This window comes from Schistocerca gregaria, chromosome X (genome assembly GCF_023897955.1).
Source record: "Schistocerca gregaria isolate iqSchGreg1 chromosome X, iqSchGreg1.2, whole genome shotgun sequence".
In the NCBI taxonomy this organism is placed as follows: domain Eukaryota; kingdom Metazoa; phylum Arthropoda; class Insecta; order Orthoptera; family Acrididae; genus Schistocerca; species Schistocerca gregaria.
In genome coordinates this window covers 833,714,176-833,740,363 of record NC_064931.1, presented here as the reverse complement: position 1 = coordinate 833,740,363, position 26,188 = coordinate 833,714,176, and positions in this window count along the sequence as shown.

Here is a 26,188-nt window from a genome sequence, read left to right as displayed (position 1 = left end):
GCAAATCGTGAAGATCCGCCGAACCGCCTTCTGATGACCTCACCCTCTGTGCCCAGACGCTAACTGTATTTACGTCGATAGCAGATGCTCCATAGACTTTGCACAAGCGTTTGTGAATATTCCCCACAGTTTTTTTTTTTACAGAGAAGCTGCACGGTCATCGATGGTATCTGTTCTTCCGAAAACAGTTACTATCTTCATATATATACACTCCTGGAAATGGAAAAAAGAACACATTGACACCGGTGTGTCAGACCCACCATACTTGCTCCGGACACTGCGAGAGGGCTGTACAAGCAATGATCACACTCACGGCACAGCGGACACAACAGGAACCGCGGTGTTGGCCGTCGAATGGCGCTAGCTGCGCAGCATTTGTGCACCGCCGCCGTCAGTGTCAGCCAGTTTGCCGTGGCATACGGAGCTCCATCGCAGTCTTTAACACTGGTAGCATGCCGCGACAGCGTGGAGGTGAACCGTATTCGCAGTTGACGGACTTTGAGCGAGGGCGTATAGTGGGCATGCGGGAGGCCGGGTGGACGTACCGCCGAATTGCTCAACACGTGGGGCGTGAGATCTCCACAGTACATCGATGTTGTCGCCAGTGGTCGGCGGAAGGTGCACGTGCCCGTCGACCTGGGACCGGACCGCAGCGGCGCACGGATGCACGCCAAGACCGTAGGATCCTACGCAGTGCCGTAGGGGACCGCACCGCCACTTCCCAGCAAATTAGGGACACTGTTGCTCCTGGGGTATCGGCGAGGACCATTCGCAACCCTCTCCATGAAGCTGGGCTACGGTCCTGCACACCGTTAGGCCGTCTTCCGCTCACGCCCTAACATCGTGCAGCCCGCCTCCAGTGGTGTCGCGACAGGCGTGAATGGAGGGACAAATGGAGACGTGTTGTCTTCAGCGATGAGAGTCGCTTCTGACTTGGTGCCAATGATGGTCGTATGCGTGTTTGGCGCCGTGCAGGTGAGCGCCACAATCAGGACTGCGTACGACCAAGGCACACAGGGCCAACACCCGGCATCATGGTGTGGGGAGCGATCTCCTACACTGGCCGTAAACCTCTGGTGATCGTCGAGGGGACACTGAATAGTGCACGGTACATCCAAACCGTCATCGAACCCATCGTTCTACCATTCCTAGACCGGCAAGGAACTTGCTGTTCCAACAGGACAATGCACGTCCGCATGTATCCCGTGCCACCCAACGTGCTCTAGAATGTGTAAATCAACTACCCTGGCCAGCAAGATCTCCGGAGCTGTCCCCCATTGAGCATGTTTGGGACTGGATGAAGCGTCGTCTTACGCGGTCTGCACGTCCAACACGAACGCTGGTCCAACTGAGGCGCCAGGTGGAAATGGCATGGCAAGCCGTTCCACAGGACTACATCCAGCATCTCTATGATCGTCTCCATGGGAGAATAGCAGCCTGCATTGCTGCGAAAGGTGGATATACACTGTACTAGTGCCGACATTGTGCATGCTCTGTTGCCTGTGTCTATGTGCCTGTGGTTCTATCAGTGTGATCATGTGATGTATCTGACCCCAGGAATGTGTCAATAAAGTTTCCCCTTCCTGGGACAATGAATTCACGGTGTTCTTATTTCAATTTCCAGGAGTGTAGTTAAAGGATACCCAGCCACTGATCGTCTGTGCGAATGCACCTTTGTGTGCGCGAGTAATGAGTGGATGGGCAAATATCTCTTAGGTACATTACGTATGTAGATTGTGGATAGTTGGTAATGTGGGTCTCACGGGAAGCGTGGAAGTGGTAAGTCTCTGCAATCGCGCTATTCATCTGTGTCCTCGGTGGCTCAGATAGTGCGGGCATGGTAGGTCAGCGTGTTCAGTCAAAGGGCTACTCGCCTCTGTAATAAAAAGAAACTGAGCAAAGAAATCAACGATCAACTTGAACGGACGTCTTGTGACGTCTGTCCAGACCATACGCAACGAACTATGCCGGGGGAAAAAATGGATAGAGCATCTGCCATGTAAGCAGGAGATCCCGGGTTCGAGTCCCGGTCGGGGCACACATTTTCAGTTGTCCCCATCGAGGTATATCAACAACTCCTGTCGGCAGCTGACGGTTTAAATTAATTATCATTTCTAATGAGAACTTTAATGACAGCTCGTTGCTTTAATGTACATCACCTCCAGACGCCATTTTGAAACGGTCCTGCAGCTCCGCTACCTGTCGGTAGTGACGGAAACTAGGAGCACTCACACAAGAGACTTCAGATAGTATGTACATAACGTTTTGCATTTGTAGCATTGTTTTTGGATGAGAAAAAAAAAAACGGCGTTCATTACTTTCTGGGCAACCCTCGTTCAAAATTGTCTGATTTGTGCGCAAAGAGCGCCTCCACCAAGGAGTAAAGTTCCTTTACAAACATTACCGGAAGTATCAAAACCATGACAGATCTATTATCAATTACTTTTCAAGGTACTTAATTTTGCCTTGTCAATCACTTGGTTCTGCTTTCAGAAGTCCCAACACAATACTCACCGACAAAGGCTCAAACTTTACGTCGGCACTTTTTGCACAAGCCTTTAAAATGTTGCGAATAAAAAAAAGGGCTAAATATGCCCTTTCGCTCTAAAGCCATCAGGAGCCTAGAGCTAGTGCAAAAAACTATTCTACAAATGCTATTTTATTACGTAGGGAAGACCCCGTTAGATTGCCACACATACGTAGGATTTGTAGCCTCAGTGTACAATAGTCGTGTCCACGAGGCAACAGGAAGCAACGGGGATATGAAACAGTCTACGGGAGACTCAAGAAATCGCCATTTCAGATTGACATATTGCCCCATGACGTCAGCATAGGCGAAGTGAAAGGCTAACCCGCTGTCTCAAGGCCATATGGAACCAAGTTAAACGCAGTAATTTCAAAGCCACACAAGAACAGCTAGAATGCAGCAACAAAGGCGCTACACTCTCACAATATAAACCTGGGAATTTGGTATTGCTCCGATCAACTTGAACTTCTGATGCAATATTTCAAGCGCAGTCACCATATCTTTATAGAGTATGCCGGCCGAGGTGGCCGAGCGGTTCTAGGCGCTTCAGTCCGGAACCGCACGACTGCTACGGTCGCAGGTTCGAATCCTGCCTCGCGCAGGATGTCCTTCGGTTAGTTAGGTTTAAGTAGTTCCAAGTACTATGGGACTGATGACCTCAGATGTTAAGTCCCATAGTGCTTAGAGCCACTTGAACCATACAATGACTATAATACAAACGTAACACGTTACCGACTGTCATACGTTTGAAGTCACTCTGTGTTACTTACAAGAAGATGAGATGGTTCACTAACTCAGCTAACTTCCATGCAACACGTGACACTTACACGAGTTGCGTTAGAACTCGACTTTTAAAACAAAGCCGCCGGCCACTGTGACCGAACGGTTCTAAGCGCTTCAGTCCCGAACCACGCGGCTGCTACGGTCGCAGGTTCGAATCCTGCCTCTGGCATGGGTGTGTGTGTGATGTTGTAACCAACCTGTTTCTACGGGTTATTACGTTATTATTGGGAATGAAAATGCTTATTGATTGCGAAATTAACGTGAGAAGATTAGGGTCGCCACCGACTCTAACCATACAACTAATCAAAGGTGTGGCCGAGTCAGAAAATAAATTAATTTGATCACAGACCTAAAATTCAAGACACTGCATACATTGTGATATCGTTCATAGGGGATGCGATGTAATTAATAGGATTTCCCGTCCACTGTTCACGAGAATCAAACATTTAAAATAAAATAAAAAGTGCATGAACACTGTGCATAAGATCAACTTCCAGCAACACTCCTGAAAATAAGACTTAACCTAAATCATTTGTTTTGAAATAAAAGGGGAAACTAATCACTGGACCTGTGCGTAAGGAAACGCTTTGGATGTGCTAACGGGAAAGTTACGAGGTGAGTGGCTTAGGTGCAAAAACGTAATCTCGGAATACAAGAGTGGATAAAATCGTTTATTCCTAATACATCGATGTGAGGCATGTACACAATTCCAGATAACATTAATTCCTAAAACATTAAAGAAAAGCATCGATACACTCACCGTTATAACCTACACCTAAAATCATGGGTGTGAATCATTCATACAACTGCGGTTGCCTGATAATTGATTGCAATAGCTCGTGAAACGGTACACGTTTCGCAGTACACCCGCGTGCCCACGTGGTTTGTGGAGACGCAATTTCTCGGTATCGTGGCTAAGTTGCAACAATATCACATCACGCAATCATGAACAGTTAACATCTTTTAAAACACACATGAGATCGGACAGTTAGTGATGACGGTAGCCCAACAAACTCTAATGTTCAATCACGTGGTTGGCAAGGAAAATTTACGAGAAGGCAAAGCTGTTAATATTTAGAAAAATGAAACGTATAAATGCACAGCTGAAGGCATACAGGCATTCATACAGAAGCGAGGGCTTACTTCTTATAGTTGCGACACCTTTGTGTGGCGCTCTTCCAGCGGAAAAAAGTCTGCTATAGGAATTTACAAAAGGAAAAATCTGCCAAAGCTTTGCATTCCTTGCTGCAACAAGTCAAAGCAATCTTTCAGAGTTGAAAAGCGAGACCAAAAGCTAACAGGTCTTCTCTCGCCAAGTAACAACGCGACACGATATCAGTCTAACTCACCCTTCTTCGACTGGAGCACAGCTGTGGACGCTTCCCGTACCGGCGATAGACTGCCTCGCTTTTTCTCCTCCAGCCTCATCCACGCTCCGCGTGGCCGGAAAACCCAAAGATGCCATTTCCGCCACCAACCTAATGCAGGTAGATTTCTCACAAGTAGCGCAAACTTTTTGTCTACTTGACCACTACGAAAGTTGGACATTCTGTACAACTGCTGCTGAATGTGTATGACTATCGCAGACTTCTGCAGCAGACTACACCACCATCTAGCAACGTGACACACAACCACATTCATTCAATCAGTTATTAAAAAAGAGAAACAAGGAAAAGAAAGAGAAATGGTTGTGAAAGTCGGCTACCGGACTAATGAAAGGTGGCTACAGGACCCTTTCATCACCCAAAACGTGCCGGAGAAGACTGTGCCGCGAATGTTCTCGCCATGCTAGGAGATTCGCCAACAGTCTTCGAAACAAACACACCCTAACGAGCAGCACTTGCAACAGGCCAAGAGCAGCACAAAAGAGTTGATTAATCTCTTATATCCAAATGAGTTTTATGTGACCTTAGTCAATAATTGAGACCTCATGTGGTCCGCAAAGCAAACAGTACAAATTAAATTAAGCGTGATATTGTACCCTAACATCATGTCATCTGACCTACTACGACAACAAACATGAGATATTATCTTAAAATTGCTTTAACCAATTGTCAAAATTTAACATAGAGACTTAGATTAACAGGTACACAATATACAGGTTGGTCCACTGATCGTAACTGGGCCAAATATCTCACGAAATAAGCGTCAAACGAAAATACTACAAAGAACGAAACTTATCTAGCTTGAATGGGGAAACCAGATGGCGCTATGTTTGGCCCGCTAGATGGCGCTGCCATAGGTCAAACGGATATGAACTGCGTTTTTTAAAGTAGGAACCACCTTTTTTATTACATATTAGTGTAGTACGTAAAAAAAATATGAATGTTTTAGTTGGATCACTTTTTTCGCTTTGTGATAGATGGCGCTGTAATAGTCACAAACATAAGGCTCACAATTGTAGACGAACAGTTGGTAACAGGTAAGTTTTTTAAATTAAAATGCAAAAATCCTGGAACGTCAGATCCGGTGAACATGCGGGCCATGGTATGGTGCTTCGACGACCAATCCACCTGTCATGAAATATGCTATTCAGAGCCGCTTCAACCGCACGCGAGCTATGTGCCGGACATCTATCATGTTGGAATTACATCGCCATTCTGTCATGCAGTGAAACATCTTGTAGTAACATCGGTAGAACATGACGTAGGAAATCAGCATACATTGCACCATTTAGATTGCCATCAATAAAATTGGGGCCAATTATCCTTCCTCTCATAATGCCGCACCATACATTAACCCGCAAAGGTCGCTGATGTTTCACTTGTCGTAGCCATTGTGGATTTTCCGTTCCCAATAGTGCATATTGTGCCGGTTTACGTTACCGTTGTTGGTGAATGACGCTTCGTCGCTAAATAGAACGCGTGCAAAAAATCTGTCACCGTCCCGTAATTTCTCTTGTTCCCAGTGGCAGAACTGTACACGACGTTCAAAGTCGTCGCCATGCAATTCCTGGTGCATAGAAATATGGTACGGGTGCAATGTATGTTGTTGTGGCATTCTCAACAGCGACGTTTTTGAGATTCCCGATTCTCGCGCATTTTGTCTGCTACTGATGCGCGGATTAGGCGCAACAGCAGCTAAAACACCTACTTGAGAATCATCATTTGTTGCAGGTGGTTGAAGTTTCACATTTGGCTGAACACTTCCTGTTTCCTTAAATAACGTAACTATCAGGCGAGCGGTCCGGACACTTGGTTGATGTCGTCCAGGATACCGAGCAGCATACATAGCCCACGCCCGTTGGGCATTTTGATCACAATAGCCATACATCGACACGAAATCGATCTTTTCTGCAATTGGTAAACGATCCATTTTTTTTCTTTATTGTGATTTTAATACCCGTATAAAAACAGGTACAATTATAAAACAGAGAAGACACATGAGTTGGAACAAAACGGCGGGGAAAAAACAGTAGACACATGAACATCAAAAAAACATGAAGCCGTTCACACTCGATGACAATCCACTCTACAAACTGTTGACACGACGCACAAACACTGAAGAGGTCGATGGCACTGGTGAACGATGGAGTGTGACGGTGAACACGGAACACTAAACTCGACGGCACACACGAGACACTAATGGCGATGATCTCCGACGCGCGAATGTCGATGTAGCGTGTGCGAGTCCAGGGACCTGCCAAGAGGGGAAGAAGGGGGAGGGGGGGAGAGGGGAGAACAAAGATGCCAATGGCTGAGGAGATGGGAGGAGGAGTAGAGGGACAGAGGAGGGGAAGCCTGGGGGAGGAGTGGGGAGAAATGGAGGAGGGAGGGAAGGGGGAGAGAAGGGAGAGAGGGTGCCCAAAGGAGCAAACACAGGAAGAGGGAGCGAGGATCAAAGTTGGTAGGTGGGGCAGATGGAGGGGAGGAGAACATCGTCAGGGAGAGGGAGCTGGCGGAAGCCACCTTGGGGGAGGGTAAGGAGGGTGGAGGGATGAAGACTGGGTTGGATGTGGGAATACAGGTGCAGCAGCAGGCGGGGGCGGGAGAGGATGGGGGAGACAAGCTGGTGAGGAGGATCGAGTTTTTGGGAGGTGTACAGGATCCGTATCTGTTCAAGGGTTAAGGAGGAGGTGGGGAACGGAATGAGGTCGTACAGGATCTGCATGGGGCAGGGGAGACGGATGCGATAGGTGAGGCGGAGAGCATGGCGTTCTAGGATCAGAAGGGATTTGTAAAAGGTAGGGGGGGCAGTGATCCAGGCAGGATGGGCGTAACAGAGGATAGGGCGGATGAGGGATTTATAAGTGTGGAGGATGGTGGAGGGTCCCAGACCCCACGTACGGCCGGAAAGGAGCTTAAGGAGATGGAGTCAGGAGCGTGCCTTGACTTGGATTGTCCGGAGATGGGAGTCCAGGAGAGGCGATGGTCGAGGATGATGGCAAGATACTTAAGGAGGCGGAAGGAAGGGGTGGTTTTGCCTACAATGATCGCCTCGGTTTTGGAGGGATTGACCTTGAGCAACCACTGGTTGCACCTAGCAGTGAACCAGTCAAGATGGGATTGGAGAAGGTGTTGGGAATGCTGCAGGGTGGGGGGGCAAGGGCAAGGAAGGCGGTGTCATCGGCAAACTGGAGAAGGTGGACGGGGGGTGACGGTGGTGGCATGTTCGCCGTATACAAAAGGTACAGAAGGGGGGAGAGGACGAAGCCTTGGGGCACACCGGCAGAGGGAAAAAGTGTGTAGGAATCTGTGTTATGGATGGTGACGTAGGAAGGACGGTGGGAGAGCAAGGAGCCGATCAGACGGACGTAGTTAATGGGAAGGGCGAAGGTTTGGAGCTTGAAGAGGAGACCGGAATATCCATACACAGTCATAGGCATGTTCGAGGTCGAGGGAGAGGAAGATTGCGAAGCAACGGGATTTTAGCTGATCGGAAAGGAGATGAGTGAGGTGGAGGAGAAGGACATTGGAAGAGCAGGATGGTCGAAAGCCACACTGGGTAATGGGAAGGAGGCAGTGCTGGCGCAGATGCTGGTGGATGTGTCAGGTGAGGATGGATTCCAGGACATTGCTAAAGACCAAGGTAAGGCTGAGGGGACAGTAGGAGGAGATGGCGGACAGTGGTTTACCGGGTTTAAGGAACATCAGGATACGGGTGGTTTTCCACAGGTCAGGGTAGGAGCTGGTGGACAGGACTACATTGTAGAGCCTGGCCACAGTGGAGAGGACAGAAACAGGAGCTCCACGAAGGTGGTGGTAGGTGACACGATCGTGACCATGAGCGGTGTTGCGTTTTATGTCGAGTGTAGCAATGAGATCCTGTGTAGTAATAGGGGCACTGAGTTCCATGTGTGCAATGTTGTCCAAGTACTGTAAGCCAGGTGCGAGGCGAGGGACAGAGGTGTCAGTTCGATCGTGGGCATCCGGGAAGAGGGAGTAATCAAACTGGGGATCGTCGGGGATGGAAAAGACATCCGAAAGGTAGGAGGCAAAGTGATTGGCCTTACTAAGGGTGTCAGGGAAGGAGTGATCATCAAGGAGAAGAGGATAGTAGGGGGAGGGTTTAGTTCTGGTAAGGTGAGGGAAGGCTGACCAGAACTTAGACGAGTTTATAGGTAGGGTAGCATATAAATGGGTGCATGTCTGTCGCCAGTCACGGCGTTTCTTAGCCACGAGCAAGTTTCGGATGGGTCGCTGGAGTTGTAAGGTAGGACGGTGGGGGTGGATCACGACAGTAGAGACGTGGGCCTCCATGGCCTCAGACAAGGTCTGCTGCAGAAAGGCGGCGGCATGGGTAACATCGTCAGGGTGGTGGTAGGTGAAGGGGTGGCCTTCAGCCTGGGTGGAGAGGGTATCCCGGTAGGCATTCCAGTTGGCATGGGAATAATCATGGAAGTACTTCAGGGGAGGGTCATTACTAGGGTCGGGGCGGGGGCAACGACCGTCTGAATTGGTGAGGAGGACAGAAAGATGGTCGCTACCAATGGGGTCCAGGACAACCACCGCTATGTGGATGTGAGGTTGGGGGAGGAGAGGATGACATCGGGGGTGGAGTTGGATTCGGGGTGGGCGTGCTGGGGAATGGGGACGAGGTCGCCTTGGAGGGTGGAGAGGAACTGATGCAACCGCCATAACTGGGTGGCGAAACGTCCATGGATGTTGAGGTCGGCGGCGATCATGTAGGAGAAGAAGGTATGATCAATGTGGGAGACGAAGTCGAAAGGAATAGGGGCGTTAGGGCGGACTTAGATGGTGGTGACGGTAAGGCCTGGGAAGAAGAGACTAAGGATCAGGTGTTTGGTGGGGTCGCCAAGGAGAGGTTGCAGCCAAATCGAAATCTGGCAGTGGTCACCAATGGCAACTCCACCACAGGCAATCGGGAGGGGATTATCGGAGTGGTGGGGAAGGTAGGTTGAAGAGTGGATGGTGTGGTGGGGTTGGAGGAAGGTATCATTGAGGAGGGAGGCATCCACGTGGTGGGTTGCAAGGGTGTGCATGACGAAGTACTTGTTGGCTGGAAGGGAATGGATGTTGTTGAACAGGATATGGTGCTGTTACGCCATGACAGGGACTTAGACGAGGGTGTTCAGATGAGAGAAAGTGAAATGGGCCTGGTTGTGGGTGTAGGTGGCATACATTTATAGGTGAAAGATGGAACAGGCGGTGAGGGATATCTGTTGGAGGGTCTGAGGGCACTGGAATGTGTGGACATTTTGCAGTACAATGATGAGCAACCTGATTATGTCCTCAGCTGTGGGAGGGCGACGAAGGGAATTGCGAGGAGGGGTGGGGGTGTCCAGAGGTCGGACAGGGACAGTGAGTTCAGGGGTGGTTGGAGGGGGGTCGGGCCTTACATTTTTGGGAATAGGTGAGATGCAGGAGATTGCAGGTATTACACAAAGGAGGGGACTGTAGGTTAGGGCACCGCGGGAGGAAGTTGGCTTGTTTACCATGTGGGCAGGTGGGGGTCTCACGGCACTCAGCTGTTGTGTGCGCGTTGTAGCGCAGACACCTCTGGCAGCGGAGGGATTGAGAAGGGGAACGGGAGGGGTCAACCTTGTACCTCTGGTGGAAGAGGAGGGCACCCTACTTCAGAAGGCGGTCAATGGAGTGGGTGTCCTCTGAGAAAACCTGCGTACGGGGGGTGGGGCCGGCGGAGTTAAAGATGCGGCGGACCGCCCACACCTCCAGTGAGGGATGCGTCTTGAGCTCCGCCAACACCTCCTCCTCTGTGATCGTCGAACTAAGCCGAGTGATCACGGTGGTGAGGGTCAGCGGGTGATGTGGGGATTGGGGTTGACGGGTAGGAGATGCGGAAAGACCAGGGGTGAGGGAGGCGTTAGGGCCAAAACGGGTGATCAGGACGTGGGAGAGGATGTCAGTATGGAGGGTGGGGCAGGGGGAGAAGATGAGAACTGAGTCTCTTCTGGGAATGAGGAGGGAGATGGGGGCTCCAGGAAAGTGTTGGCGGAGAAGGAGGGAGAGGGGCCTTTTTCGGAGTGGAGGAGGTGGTGGTGCCATTAGGACGTTTAAGGGCGGCGGAAGGGTGGGTGGTGAGATGAGGGACGGAAGTTATAGGGAGGTGGCGGGAAATGGCAGGTCCTGGCGTGGACGCAGCAGTCGGCGCTGGAGATGGTGATGGTGAAGGAGACGGCGACGGCGACGTCGACGGTGGTGGTGGTGACGGCGAAGGCGATGGGGAGAGTTGGACATGGGCAGTGGCTCGACGGGCCACCACCCTAGCTGGAGCTGCAGTGACAGGCTGGGGGAGTGGGGGGAAAGGATCAGAGGGAGAGGAGCGGGAGGAAGAAGCTGGGGATGGGGCGACAAAGAGCGAGGTCGAAGGAAGTGTTAGAAGAGGAGGGATGGGAAGGGGGGGGGGCGACTGGGCACACCATGTAATGGTGGTGGTGGCAGCGGAGGGCGAAGTATACACTATGGCAGTGGTGGTAGTAGTGGCAGTGGTGGTGGTGACGGACATGACGACAGGGATGAACTAAAACAGCACAGGACAAAAGGAGATGAAAAACCCGGGGACAGACGAAGACGGACGAGGACCAGAGGCCCACGCTGCTGGTGCTGGCGATGGCTGCCAGGAACGCCGCAGCTGCCACTGCCGCGGACGGGGCCGGGGCCTCTGCTGCTGCTGCTGCTGCAGCTGCTGCTGCTGGCTGGCTGGCTGGCTGGCTGGCTGGCTGGCTGGCTCGCTGGACCACTGCTGCTGGCCGGGACTGCTGCTGGCTGGGACCGCTGCTGCCGGCCGGGGCCTCTGCTACTGCTGCTGCTGCTGCTGCTGCTGGCTGGCTGGCTGGCTGGCTGGCTGGCTCGCTGGACCACTGCTGCTGGCTGGGACCGCTGCTGGCTGGGACCGCTGCTGCCGGCCGGGGCCTCTGCTACTGCTGCTGCTGCTGCTGCTGGCTGGCTGGCTGGCTGGCTGGCTGGCTGGCTCGCTGGACCACTGCTGCTGGCCGGGACCGCTGCTGGCTGGGACCGCTGCTGCCGGCCGGGGCCTCTGCTGCTGCTGCTGCTGCTGCTGGCTGGCTGGCTGGCTGGCTGGCTGGCTGGCTCGCTGCACCACTGCTGCTGGCCGGGACCGCTGCTGGCTCGGACCGCTGCTGCCGGCCGGGACCGCTGCTGCTGCTGCTGCTGCTGCTCGGCTGGTTGGCTGCCTGGCTGGCTGGCTGGCTCGCTGGCTGGCTGGCTGGCTGGCTCTACGGCTGGCACCTGTAACCCTAACGCTTCGATTAGTGCTGGAATGGCACAATCGAAGGGCGGTATCCTTTCGAATTACCGCCGGAGATGATGGTCCATTTTAACACGGGTAATGTATCACGAAGGAAATACCGTCCGCACTGTCAGAATGTTACGTGACACCACGTACTTATACGTTTGTGACTATTAGAGCGCCATCTGTCACAAAGCGAAAAAAGTGGTCCAACTAAAACATTCATATTTCTTTACGTACTACACGAATATGTAATAGGAAATGGGGGTTGCTATTTAAAAATCCCAGTTCATATCCGTTTGACCTGTGGCAGCGACATCTAGTGGGCCAACCATAGCGCCATCTGGCTTCCCCCTTCAAGCTAGAGGAGTTTCGTTCTTTGTAGTTTTTTCGTTTGACGCTTATTTTGTGAGATATTTGGCCCGGTCACTACCAATGGACCACTCTGTATATATATACAATGATGCAAAATCATTACCACGATCCAAAGGAGCGTCAGCTGGTGCTGAAATGGTTCAAATGGCTCTGAGCACTATGGGACTTAACATCTGTGGTCATCAGTCCCCTAAAACCTAGAACTACTTAAACCGAACTAACCTAAGGACATCACACACATCAATGCCAAAGGCAGGATTCGAACCTGCGACCATAGCAGTCGCGCGATTCCGGACTGAGCGCCTAGAACCGCTTGGCCAACGCGGCCGGCTCAGCTAGTGCTGACAAACAGTAATTGCGCCTAAATCTCAGCTCATTACCATACCTTCCAAACTCTCCGGGGTGTCTTTGATTTCCTCTCGGCGAACGATGTCCATTGGCATCGTTTGTTCTGCCCGCGCTCCGAGAGGAGTTGCGACGCTGCCAACGCTCGCGCACTCTGTAACTCTCAGGCGACCCGTTACGTCTGGATTGCCACCTGTCTCTACGGCTGCGGCTTCGCTCGCGCGGCCGCTCTTCGTAGGCGCTCTGACCGTAATTCTGCGTGGTGCCATTCGCATCGCACTCAAGCTCTAAAAGGAGATTTCGAAACTCCTCTACGTCATCCTTACATCGTCCTGCAAGGATAACGTGCCAAAACTGCATTGGAAACTTTCCCAGGCAAATACGAATAATTTCCGCAGGTCCATAAGGATCGTCAAGATGTTTATTCGCCTGCAGCATGTGGTCGAACATCTGAACAGGGCTGGAGAATTTCGACCGGTTTAACTCTGGTAGCATAATGAGTCCGTGTTTTACACGATTCTGGGCTTCCACTGACCAATAGATTGACAGGAAGTGTTGTCGAAACTCCCCGACAGTGTAGTAATTGCGTGAAATTGACCTCATCCACACCGCTGGCTCACCTTCGAGGTAGCCGCACATATGCTTTATTTTGTGCGCACTGGAGGAAGGGAGAACTCGAACTGCTGTAACCAGGTCCGCGGGTGCATCCCTGTAGCCGAGTTACGGAAGACTTCAAACTTCCTCATATGGGCAATACGTCATTCCGATCTCCGAGGGGCCAGATCTGCTTCTTATTCAATATAAGGTTATACATTGGAGATGTTGTGCAGGCCCTTAGACTTGCGAGAGCGGATGGTTTCTACTTCAAGCGTATTAGGATGTGGAATCCGCTTGATTCTGTACGGCCCGCTGAAAAAAAAAAAAAAAGCTTCTTTGACAACCCAGCACGTTTATTAGAGAGCTTGTACAAGCGTACAAGTACTTTCTGGCCTACGTGAAAAGCTATGTTCCGCACCTTCTTTTTACAGGCTCTTTGGCTCTTATCCGAGCCTCGGCGGCACTCTTTATATTTTTCCGGGCAAGCTCCACAATTGCAGATTTCCGTAACCTGGGTTCTGCTGGCCAGAGAACCACCTCTTTTATTTTACTTGGAGGCTTCTTGTTTTTCAGGAATAGAATTGGTGGCAACATCGTCGAGGCATTTGGCATCTCATTTAATATGTTCTGGAAATCGGATAGTTTCGTGTCCAGTGGTCACGGTGGCAGTATAACCGACACAATTTTCCAATCTCCTTCATCCACCTTTTAAAGGGATTTCCAGAAGGGCAGAAAAGGGAGATAAAGATCGGTTTCATTCGCTTTCTCCGAAGCATATACTCTCAGTGACGTGACCTGAATTGTGGCCCGTTGTCCGAAATCACACGCTTCACAGTGCCGACCTCCCGTAAGAAGTGATTTGCGAACGCGGCAGCTACACGGCCTCTCCGGTGGCCCTATGCAGTGGGCTGAGGCAAACGAATTGTGACGTTAGCTCTACTGCCACAGAAATGTACGCAAATCCGTTCCTAGAACTCACAAGCGGACCGAATAGATCTACTGCTGCGAGATCCCTGAGTTTACTGGGAACGGTCGGGTGTATTGGTGTGGCAAACGACAAAGTGGCCGGCTTGGCTTGCTGACAGAGCCTGCATACCTTCATTACTTTACGTGTACGCCGAAGCATATTATTAAAGTAACAACCTTCCCGCAGCTTCTCCAAGCATTTCCTTGCACCAATTTGACCATAGCTCAGATGCATGTACCACACGAGCTTATTCACCAGTTCCTCCGGAATCGCTAACAGCCACTTGGAGTCATCCAGAGCTCGCCTCTTAAACAGGGTGCCATTCCGGATAATATAGTACTGCCTGATGACCGTTGGCATTTATCATGCCATTTCTCTTTGATGTCACGCAAGACTTCGTCCTTGTCTTGCTCCGCCCCTATATTGCCTAGTGACGTAGTGACGTAATTCTCGAATGCCACATTTTAAAGGTATAACACACTAAAATTGTTTTCATCAGTAGCGTTATCTTCGGCATGGGTGAGCCCGATAGGCATCCGACGTAGAGCACCAGAAATGGTGCTCTTGTGGCCCGCAATGGACTCTATCACGAAGTGCTATTCCAGGAGGAACACCGTCCACCGTCCGAGTCTACCGTGATTGATCTTGGCGCTCATTAGGAATTGCAGTGCGCGGTGGTCGCTGTACACCCTAGTCGTGCGCCCGGACAAACAGTGGCGGAATTTCTTGAACGTCCAGATAATCGCCAGGGCTTCAAGCTCCGTGACAGAGTAGTTCCGTTCACTCCGCGAGAGCACACGGCTGGCGAACGTTATAGTTTTCCAGGTGGATGGATCTTTTCTGGAAGAACATCGCTCCCAGCCCCGTCAGTGAACTATCTGTCATCAGGCAAAACTTCTCACTGAAATACAGATGCGGGAGCAATTGAACGCTAACCAATGCATTCTTTGATTCGATAAATTCGCTCTGTGCTTACTCGTTCCGCATCCAAACGGTGTTATTACCCGTCAGTGCACACAAAGGAGGGATGAACAAAACACAGAGATTTATAAATGTCTTGCAGAAATTGCAAAGCCCCAAATAACCCCTGAGCTGACGCTTTGACGTGGGTGTCACGCACTCCGCAATCACTGAAATCTTTTTGGGATCCGGAAGAATCCCTTCCGTCGACACAATATGACACAGAAACTTTATGCTTTCGCGCCCGAACTGGAATTTGTGCAGATTCACGGTCACCCCCGCTTTCTCGAATACTTCGAGCAATCGATTTAGAACCCGGTTGTATTCCTCCCATGACTTCTCTGCAATGAGAATGTCGTCTACATACACAGTTACGCACGCTTTCAGGTCGTCAGGTAATATGCTATTCAGGCCTGTTATGAAGGCAGCTGAAGAAACATTCAACTCGAAAGGGAGGAGTTTAAACTGGTAGCGACGCCCATGGCAGAGGAACGCAGTGTATTGCCTGCAAGGCGAATCGAGCATAATTTGCCAATAGCTGTTTCGCAGATCCACGGATGACAAACCTTTCACGCCATGCAACCTTTGCAGCAGTTCCTCCAGTCCTTCTGACCTATCTGTCGCGGACATGATGACCGTATTTATTTATCGTGAGTCCAACGCTAAACGCACGGACTTGTCCCGCTTTGGCATGACGAGTAATGGCGAGTTACAGGAAGTCCTAGCTCGCTCCAGCATCCTACTTATTTAGGCTTCCACACTCCTCTTGTGCACCAGTGGGATGGGGTAGGGCTTAACAAAGAACAGAAGATGCTCGCCCACCGTAAAGCGGTACAGAAATCCATCAACTGCCCCCGGTGAATGCGAAAATACTCGAGTATGGCTTCTCAGAACGCGGCACAGTGCCACACGATTCGCTTCCGTGGCTCCCGCACCATCAATACACCTTTCCACAGCGCTCGTGGAAACATCATTCCTGTCCTGCTCATTAGGTTGTGAATCTAAATCACTAATCAGATTGACCAAAACCTCCTGCCCAGGTCGCGACTCAGCCCTAACGTGAAATTTCAGACAGCTCAACTCAGACTCTTTGCGCAAAACAAATTCCTCGAAAATTAGGCTGTCAGGGTTGCTCCCGGCAACGATAGGCATAACACCTCCAGCCACGTCGATTACGGCGCGGTGGGCATTCATAAATTACGTCCCCAATATCATCGCCACGCTCATTAGCGGCATCACAAAAAATTGAATTCAAACTCATGACCTTGATAGACGAAGTTTACTCGAGATTTTAACACTTTCTCCATGTATCGCGCCCCTGACTGTGTCTTCCTCTATCAAATGCACATGAATATCATAAATTGCACCGGTCCTCATTAAGTTGACGCCAGCCGAGTCAGCCAACAGTCATTGATCCCTTTGTTTAGGGGCACTTGGCGGATTGTGCCGCGGGTTTGCGGGACGAATTTCTACACCAACTGGCGGACCACTCGTACTGTTTACAGCGCCCCTGTTGTTGCTTGTTCGATAATTATTCTGTGGCCGGTCACGACTACCGTTCCTAGGTCCGATATAATTGCGCCTAAATCTCAGCTCATTACCATACCTTCCAAACTCTCCGGGGTGTCTTTGATTTCCTCTCGGCGAACGATGACCATTGGCATCGTTTGTTCTGCCCGCGCTCCGAGAGGAGTTGCGACGCTGCCAACGCTCGCGCACTCTGTAACTCTCAGGCGACCCGTTACGTCTGGATTGCCACCTGTCTCTACGGCTGCGGCTTCGCTCGCGCGGCCGCTCTTCGTAGGCGCTCTGACCGTAATTCTGCGTGGTGCCATTCGCATCGCACTCCAGCTCTAAAAGGAGATTTCGAAACTCCTCTACGTCATCCTTACATCTTCCTGCAAGGATAACGTGCCAAAACTGCATTGGAAACTTTCCCATGCAAATACGAATAATTTCCGCAGGTCCATAAGGATCGTCAAGATGTTCATTCGCCTGCAGCATGTGGTCGAACATCTGAACAGGGCTGGAGAATTTCGACCGGTTTAACTCTGGTAGCATAATGAGTCCGTGTTTTACACGATTATGGGCTGCCACTGACCAATAGATTGACAGGAAGTGTTGTCGAAACTCCCCGACAGTGTAGTAATTGCGTGAAATTGACCTCATCCACACCGCTGGCTCACCTTCGAGGTAGCCGCACATATGCTCTATTTTGTGCGCACTGGAGGAAGGGAGAACTCGAACTGCTGTAACCAGGACCGCGGGTGCATCCCCGTAGCCGAGTTACGGAAGACTTCACAATTCCTCACCGTCAGAAAGTGCTAAAAGTCAAATTCGTGAGTTTTCCTTGACGAACGTTCCAGAGGGGATCCGCGCCGTTCCCACCTGGTACGAGATCCGTGATGGTGACGATGATCAAATTCGTCATCGTTCCCGGAATCATGGTCGGAATAATGCCCCTTTCGTGCCTTTCTTTCAACTTCATGGACCGTTAACCTTTTTACGTGAAATTGTAAACGGGCCATGCGCATACATAGTCCTTTGGTAACGACTCTTTGTTGTATATTTATTTCACACCGACCACGTGAACATTTCGTTATCGACCGTATTTCGCCCGCATCCGCTTCTGACGAGGTAATCGTTTCCCTATTATTGTCAGACTTATGCGCTACTACGTCTGAGATCCTTGATATTTCTTCTCGCATCTCTCGATGGGCAATGTCTTCTGTTTGCTTACGCCCTTGCTCTCGCTCGATGGCTAGCTCCGCCTGGCTGAGGGTATGCACCTGCGCGCTCAGGTGGACCGGGCACTTAGCCGCAGTGCCCTCTATTCGGGACACAAGAGCCGCGTGGTCACTCTGGCATTGTTCTGCTAACGCGCGGAGATCCCCGGCGGAACTTTCTCCTACTCGGGACTCAAGAGCCGTGTGTTCACTCCGGTACTGTTCTGCTAGCGTACGTAGATTCTCAGCCAACCTTTCTTCTTGCTCCATCACCCGCTTACTAATGACTAGTTGCCCCTCTTCTAAGGGGGAGACGCGTTGGTCAATGATCGCCAGTTTCTCCCCAACTCCATGTACTATTTCACTGCTCAATCATTTGTTTGCTTCCTCGATAACCGTGCTATTTTCTTCTGCTTCTTTTTTATTCGCTTTTGGATTCGCGTTTGGAATCTTTCCGCCCCCCCCCCCCCCCAACGGAATCTGATGGTATGCCTGATTCAAGTAGAGGACGGTAAAATACCTAGCGCCGGCAAACCTGGTGAAGCAATTACGAAGGGGAAGAGACTCCATAACCATCTTCTGATTAAGTTGAGGGTAGTCGACAACAAGCCGGTAACCTCGTCCCTTAGCCTTCGGGACTAAGAACATTGGGGAAGCGTAAGGGGAGATAGATCGTCTGATAACCCCATCACGTAACATAGCATCGACCTTCTGGTGTAGGATCCGCATTTTAGGAGGTGATAACTGATAGGGGGCTGGGAGCACCGGGACATCCATCAACCAAGCGTATTCTATACTCTATACTATCGGTTACTCCCAAACTGTCGTTAAGGACGTCAGGATAACGTTGGAGCACCTCGAACAGATGTTGAGCTTGGGGTCTCTGGAAGTGACGGAGCTGAAACTCAGATGTAACCTCGTTGACCAGCAAGGGACTCCGCTTACTAATCTCAGATGAACAAAACCCCATTTTCTGGTCGCGGCAAAATTTCAAGAAAAAGGTGCTGCCATTGACGTCAAGGATAAGACTAGTGTGCTGAATAAAATCGCAGCCAAGCAACAGGATAACGGGAAGTTTTCTCACCAAGACTAGCTGTACTGGCCAGGAAAAACCCGCCACAGACAACTTGACCTGTACCTCTCCCGTCAGGGGCAGCCTCTGTCCGTTAACTGTTCGACACCTCTGAAAACTGGGAGATGGAGGTGGCATCTTACAGATCCTACAAAATTTAAGATACCAGTCCAGATCGAACAAGGACACAGCACTCCCGGAGTCAAGGAGACCACAAACGGGCTCCTGATTGAGTATAGCACAGATAAAGGGAAGTTTCGAGGAATTAGTTGTTCCGACATGTCTTTCGGTAACCTAGAACGATAGCCCCCCCCCCCCTCTGAATCCTCTGGCGTCATCGCCCTCTTTTGGCCCTACGCTGCTCAGGGCAACTACTGACGAGATGGGTGTCAGATCTGCACTTGAAGCACCTCCGGTCAGTTACCGACCGATGAGGCAATTGTGATAGCTCAGACGAAAATTCAGGTGCCCTGGTCGCGGCGCTAGTAAGGCCTCTCTCCTCATCAGAAACCCTAAGGGACTCAATAGTGGTAGCCAACTCAGATGACTAGGAGTAGGTAGTAGGCTTGCCAGCGAACTGCGCCCTTGATCGATCCTCGGGTCTCATCCTCTGCAGAATAACCTCCACACTACGGTGTTGGCAACCTCCATACTTAGGCGTTTTCAACAGTACTAACTCTGTCGATTATTGTACTAACGGTTCAGATGGTTCCTGAACGAGCCAATAATACCGGCACTCTAATTCGTTGCGGGCACGAGGTGAAAGCTTAGATGTAATAATAGTCCATTGAAGCTAAACGACGGTTGGTTGTTCTCGCAGTACTTCCAAAAAGATCCCGTACAGGATCCCCATACTGTGCGGATACAACAAACGCAAAATGGTAGCTTCCGACACCCCCAACGCCTCTGCATGCAACACGAGTCGCACGACCAACTAGTTAAAATGTTGAATTTGGTCAATACTGCCTATGGCGAGCTGGGTGACATGTCGCGGAGCAAATGCATGACCGAGTTCGGAAATCTGGCAAACTGTACCGTCACCTCTCCCTCCGGGTCGCCAGCGCCTTGCTTTTGGGGACTGCTTGACTGGAGTGTTTGGTTATGTATAACTTCAAATTCTTCCTCTACCCCAATAACACTGGCTTTGGCTTGTAACTGAGTAATTCTGCTAGCTAACTCATCTATCTCTTTCTTGGATCGTTTATTGGTTTGCACATAGCTAAGATCACCTGATCTGGCCTGCCAGTGACAAAGCAGGGCCTGAATTCCTTCCGTTTGTTTCGGAGTCACTTGAGTACTCTCCAAAATATTAAAGTTCTGCTCGAGCTGGTCAACAACTTGCTCTATCAAAGGTATAACTTGGTCAAACTCCCCCAGTATGTAAGGAGAAATAACAATTGTCTCGTGTAATTTAGCCCGCAACCTATTTACCAACTTGGTTACGGTCCCCTGGGTTGACTGTATATAGAAGGATGTACCAAAATTTTCACTACGCAAGCAAACCAACAACCGGGCCACAATTCTCAATCATGATAGATTAATTCTCAGACCTGTTGCGACCATATATATGAAACATTTAAACAGTATGTATCTACATAAAACTAGAAAAATGTAATCAACCAAGCAACAAGCCCAGAATACTTCAGCTGATGACCGTAAGCTACCAGGTAAACCTGCTGCGGGAAAGGCTATTAAATGCCCAGAATTATTTTACCTTTTTAATATTAACAGACATGGCTGAAGGACGATAACAAGATAATAGTTGAAGCAACAAGTAGCAAGTGTTATTAACAACAGTAATACTTAGTCGCCAGACCTGCTGCGACCCCGCATATACATACATGAAAAATAAGGGAGTTTAAATACCAATATACAACTATGTTATTTTTCTGACAGCGCTAATAATCAGTCGCCGGACCTGCTGCGACCCAACATATACATTCACAAAAGAGGCTTAAACCGCAACACATACACATCAATTTTAAAAAACCAAAACTATGAAATCAACCCAGTCACAAGCAAAAAGTACAACTGCTAGTGGCTGTAATAACAGTATTTTCAACTGCGTGCTGATTGAACACTCAACGGCGCTCTGTCGAAAGGCTCTTCTTGTGGCTAGACGTTAAACATATTGTGATTCAACAGTGCACGTTAATAAAAACACGAAATATCAACGGCGCTCAGTCGAAAGGTAGTAATCTTGCCATGTCATTAATAATCACAGAGCAGCGACGTATTTTGTTATAACTGTAACTTCAACTGTACGCTCCTTGATCACTCAACGGCGTTCTGTCGAAAGGCTCTTATTGTTGCTTGCCGTTAAGCAAATTGTCATTCAATGGTGCACTTTAACAACAACAGGAATATCAACGGCACTCTGTCGAAAGGTAGTAATCTTGCCAACAGTATTTAATAATCACAGAGCAATGACGTATTTGGTTATAACAATAACTTCAACTGTACGCTCACTGAACACTCAACGTCACTCTGTCGAAAGGCTCCTCTTGTTGGTTGCCGTTAAACGAATTGTCATTCAACGGTGCATGTTAACAACAACATGATAATTCGGCGAACATTACAAGAAAGCCACGGCACGAATCCATAAGATCAGAACTTGCAGATCAAGTTGACAATATACCATTAACGGTGAGTGGCGCACTACCAGGAGGCAATGCGCCAGAAGAAGGAGAGTACGGCTCATAGTAGCACGTATTTTATGACGAATTTTGTTGGTTAATACCATCAACTCAGATAATGGACTAAAATTAAGCATCATCATCATCATCAGGATTTCCTTCCAGCGAGCCGGGTAGGTACTTGGTGAACGACATGTCTCCATTGGTTTCTGTCCTGGTATAACTTTTCCCTCTCCACTACATCCCATGTTACTCCTCACCTCTTGAGATCTTCCTTAACCTGGTCTGTTCATCTCTTTCTCGGCCGTCCAATTGATCTTCTTCCTGGTACCTCCATCTCCAAATATTGGCCTTGGAGTTCGAGTCGGGTGCATTCACTTCGCCGGCAGGTGTGGCCGAGCGGTTCTAGGCGCTTCAATCTGGAACCCCGCAACCGCTACGGTCGCAGGTTCGAATCCAGCCTCGGACATGGATGTGTGTGGTGTCGTTACGTTAGTTCGGTTTAAAATAGTTCTAGGGGACTAATGACCTCAGATGTTGAGCTCCATAGTGCTCAGAGCCATTTGAACCATTTTTTTTGCATTCACTTCACATGACAGAACCACTTCAATCTCAAAGCACTCATACTCTCTTCTGTAGTCGATGTCACCTGCAGGTCTCTCCTTACATAATCATTCTTGACTGTCTCTCCTAGTTTTTTGTAGAGCTGACCTAAGGAACTACATTTCACACGCTTATATTTGATTCTCTTCTCTCTTATATATGACACAGTTCTCTAGACTATACATCATGATTATCAGGACAAGAGATTTATAAATGGTCTGTTTGGCTCTTTGAGGTACTTCCTTGTCCCAGATTAGATTTCGTACTTGGTGGAAGAAGCTAGATCCTTTTGTTATTTTGTTTAAGACTTCTAGTTTGGAACTTCCATCGCGTGATATGATGCTACCCAGATAATTTAAGCTTTTCACACGTTCAACCTTCTCCCCCTCCAGTATGATGTGACAAGGTGTGGGCGACTTGCTCATCTTCATTGCCACTGTCTTGTTCCCACGCACAGTTAACTTGATTTTTTAAAATTTTGTTGTCCAGTAATCTACTCTACTCTGAACATCCATTTCCGTCTCTACCAAAATGGCGATGTCATCAGCAAAAACAAAAGCATTGAAGTCTTCAGTTTCTTCTTCCTTGATTTCTTTCATAATTGTGTCCATAAGTTTATTGAAGACCAAAGTAAGCATCTGAAACATAATAACAAGCGCCATAATCTCGAGTTAATCATAAAATGAACACCTCCGATATAATACACTCCTGGAAATGGAAAAAAGAACACATTGACACCGGTGTGTCAGACCCACCATACATGCTCCGGACACTGCGAGAGGGCTGTACAAGCAATGATCACACGCACGGCACAGCGGACACACCAGGAACCGCGGTGTTGGCCGTCGAATGGCGCTAGCCGCGCAGCATTTGTGCACCGCCGCCGTCAGTGTCAGCCAGTTTGCCGTGGCATACGGAGCTCCATCGCAGTCTTTAACACTGGTAGCATGCCGCGACAGCGTGGACGTGAACCGTATGTGCAGTTAACGGACTTTGAGCGAGGGCGTATAGTGGGCATGCGGGAGGCCGGGTGGACGTACCGCCGAATTGCTCAACACGTGGGGCGTGAGGTCTCCACAGTACATCAATGTTGTCGCCAGTGGTCGGCGGAAGGTGCACGTGCCCGTCGACCTGGGACCGGACGGGACCGGACCGCAGCGACGCACGGATGCACGCCAAGACCGTAGGATCCTACGCAGTGCCGTAGGGGACCGCACCGCCACTTCCCAGCAAATTAGGGACACTGTTGCTCCTGGGGTATCGGCGAGGACCATTCGCAACCGTCTCCATGAAGCTGGGCTACCGTCCCGCACACCGTTAGGCCGTCTTCCGCTCACGCCCAAACATCGTGCAGCCCGACTCCAGTGGTGTCGCGACAGGCGTGAATGGAGGAACGAATGGAGACGTGTCGTTTTCAGCGATGAGAGTCGCTTCTGCCTTGGTGCCAATGATGGTCGTATGCGTGTTTGGCGCCGTGCAGGTGAGCGCCACAATCAGGACTGCATACGACCGAGGCACACAGGGCCAACACTCGGCATCATGGTGTGGGGAGCGATCTCCTACACTGGCCGTACACCTCTGGTGGTCGTCGAGGGGACACTGAATAGTGCAGGGTACATGCAAACCGTCATCGAACCCATCGTTCTACCATTCCTAGACCGGCAAGGGAACTTGCTGTTCCAACAGGACAATGCACGTCCGCTTGTATCCCGTGCCACCCAACGTGCTCTAGAAGGTGTAAGTCAACTACCCTGGCCAGCAAGATCTCCGGATCTGTCCCCCATTGAGCATGTTTGGGACTGGATGAAGCGTCGTCTCACGAGGTCTGCACGTCCATCACGAACGCTGGTCCAACTGAGCCGCCAGGTGGAAATGGCATGGCAAGCCGTTCCACAGGACTAGATCCAGCATCTCTACGATGGTCTCCATGGGAGAATAGCAGCCTGCATTGCTGTGAAAGGTGGATATACACTGTACTAGTGCCGACATTGTGCATGCTCTATTGCCTGTGTCTATGTGCCTGTGGTTCTGTCAGTGTGATCATGTGATGTATCTGACCCCAGGAATGTGTCAATAAAGTTTCCCCTTCCTGGGACAATGAATTCACGGTGTTTTTATTTCAATTTCCAGGAGTGTACATGATAATCATACGAACAACAATAACCATAAAAAGCAATAACAATTTAACGAATTTGAAGTGACACTTAGTATCGTATAGAACTTATCATGGTCTCTGTTTGGCTGCGAAAAAGCTGAGTAACAATGAAATTACACGTCTATTAAAATATATCGTGAGAAAAGATCATATAATTTTTTTCAGAGCTTATATGTTTCACAACGGTAGTCACATTTTGTTGCATCCAGTCGCGTCTTGTTTCCCAAGAGTCCAGCTGTCACATTCGTAGAGGTATGTACTCCTCACAAATATATTTGCTAATGATTTCCATGTTACTACTCAGACATGTTTACTAGCAAGAATGCAGAACAAATGTAAATAAGCGGCTATAGCTGTTTAATGTATAGCGATTCTTAGATAAGAGTTAGAGAGAATGTCAAAGAAAAGTTCATTATGCCTTCCCCTGGAAACAATGAGACACAATCAGTTTCACGCCATACCATCTGAAGCAATTGTGGAGTCAACAACACGATCGCATTACAAATGCTCATTTTGAGTTCTGGAACTGTTTTCATCAGTGGTGTCACATCACAAGGCCTTTCACATAACCCTAAAAAAACAAATCCATGAGTGTCCAGTCTGGGCATATAGATGGGCAAGACGCGAACACAATGTCGTCATGTCCAATACGAATGATTTGATTTGCGTATTTTGAATTGCTACTTTGCTTTCACATCACACCAAACTACTGCTTGCGGTATTTGCGTCTCCGTGCTGCTTTCATGCCCAGATTGCAATGTACTACGTTCAAACAAAAAGCGAATTCTTTCAGATATTTGAACTGATACACGCGGCCGTCCGGTAGCGTTTCATTTGCGCAAACATGTTTCTTCAAACTGCCGAAACCACTTGCGAATTTGTTGTCAACTGTAAATACTGGAGTGTATTGATGATGGAACCTTGTGTTCACTGTGATGACAGAACGAAAGTCGTTAAACTCTAATACCCACATTGGCCACATGATCTGCCGTATGCATGGAACTTTGCACTTACGCATCGCCAAGCACGCCTCGGCTTCCAATTCACTGCGCTTCTACACAGATCGAGACTTCATTCTTATCGATGTATCGATATCTATTATACACTAAAGCCTCTTTCAGTCCTAATAGTTGTTTCGAATTGCTCCATACTTTTCTTAGTGATCAAAAATTATTGTTTTAATGCTGTTTTCTTTACACATTTGTTAAACAACTATTACCTCCACCAATTTTTCTGGCGCTGTAGAAGACTTCTTTTGCTCGAACAATCTCCATATATAACAATTTTTTGCTTTCCGTAATTTTGTTCTAGTCTTCTTCACGTTTAATTTTTGTTGTACGTTTTTAGTTAGTTAGATATCATGTGCTATACTTCGTTCATTTCCTTTTCTGACTCTCCTACTTACAGCAACTCGTCAGTAAATATGATCAGAGTGTCTTTCCATTATTCAATTTGATGCTTTTACTTTACCTTCTATGGTTGCAAAGAAAAAAAAATCGGCTCTGAGCGCTATGGGGCTTAACTGCTGAGGTCATCAGTCCCCTAGAACTTACAACTACTTAAACCTAACTAACCTAAGGACACCACACACATCCATGCCCGAGGCAGGATTCGAACCTGCAATCGTAGCGGTCGCGCTGTTCCAGACTGTAACGCCTAGAACCGCTTGGCCACACCGGCCGGCCTATGGTTGCAGACGTTAAACATATAAGGAAACAATGGGGAAATCAGTCTTAGATTTTTACTTATTTTAGCGTCATTTTAGCCGCCCG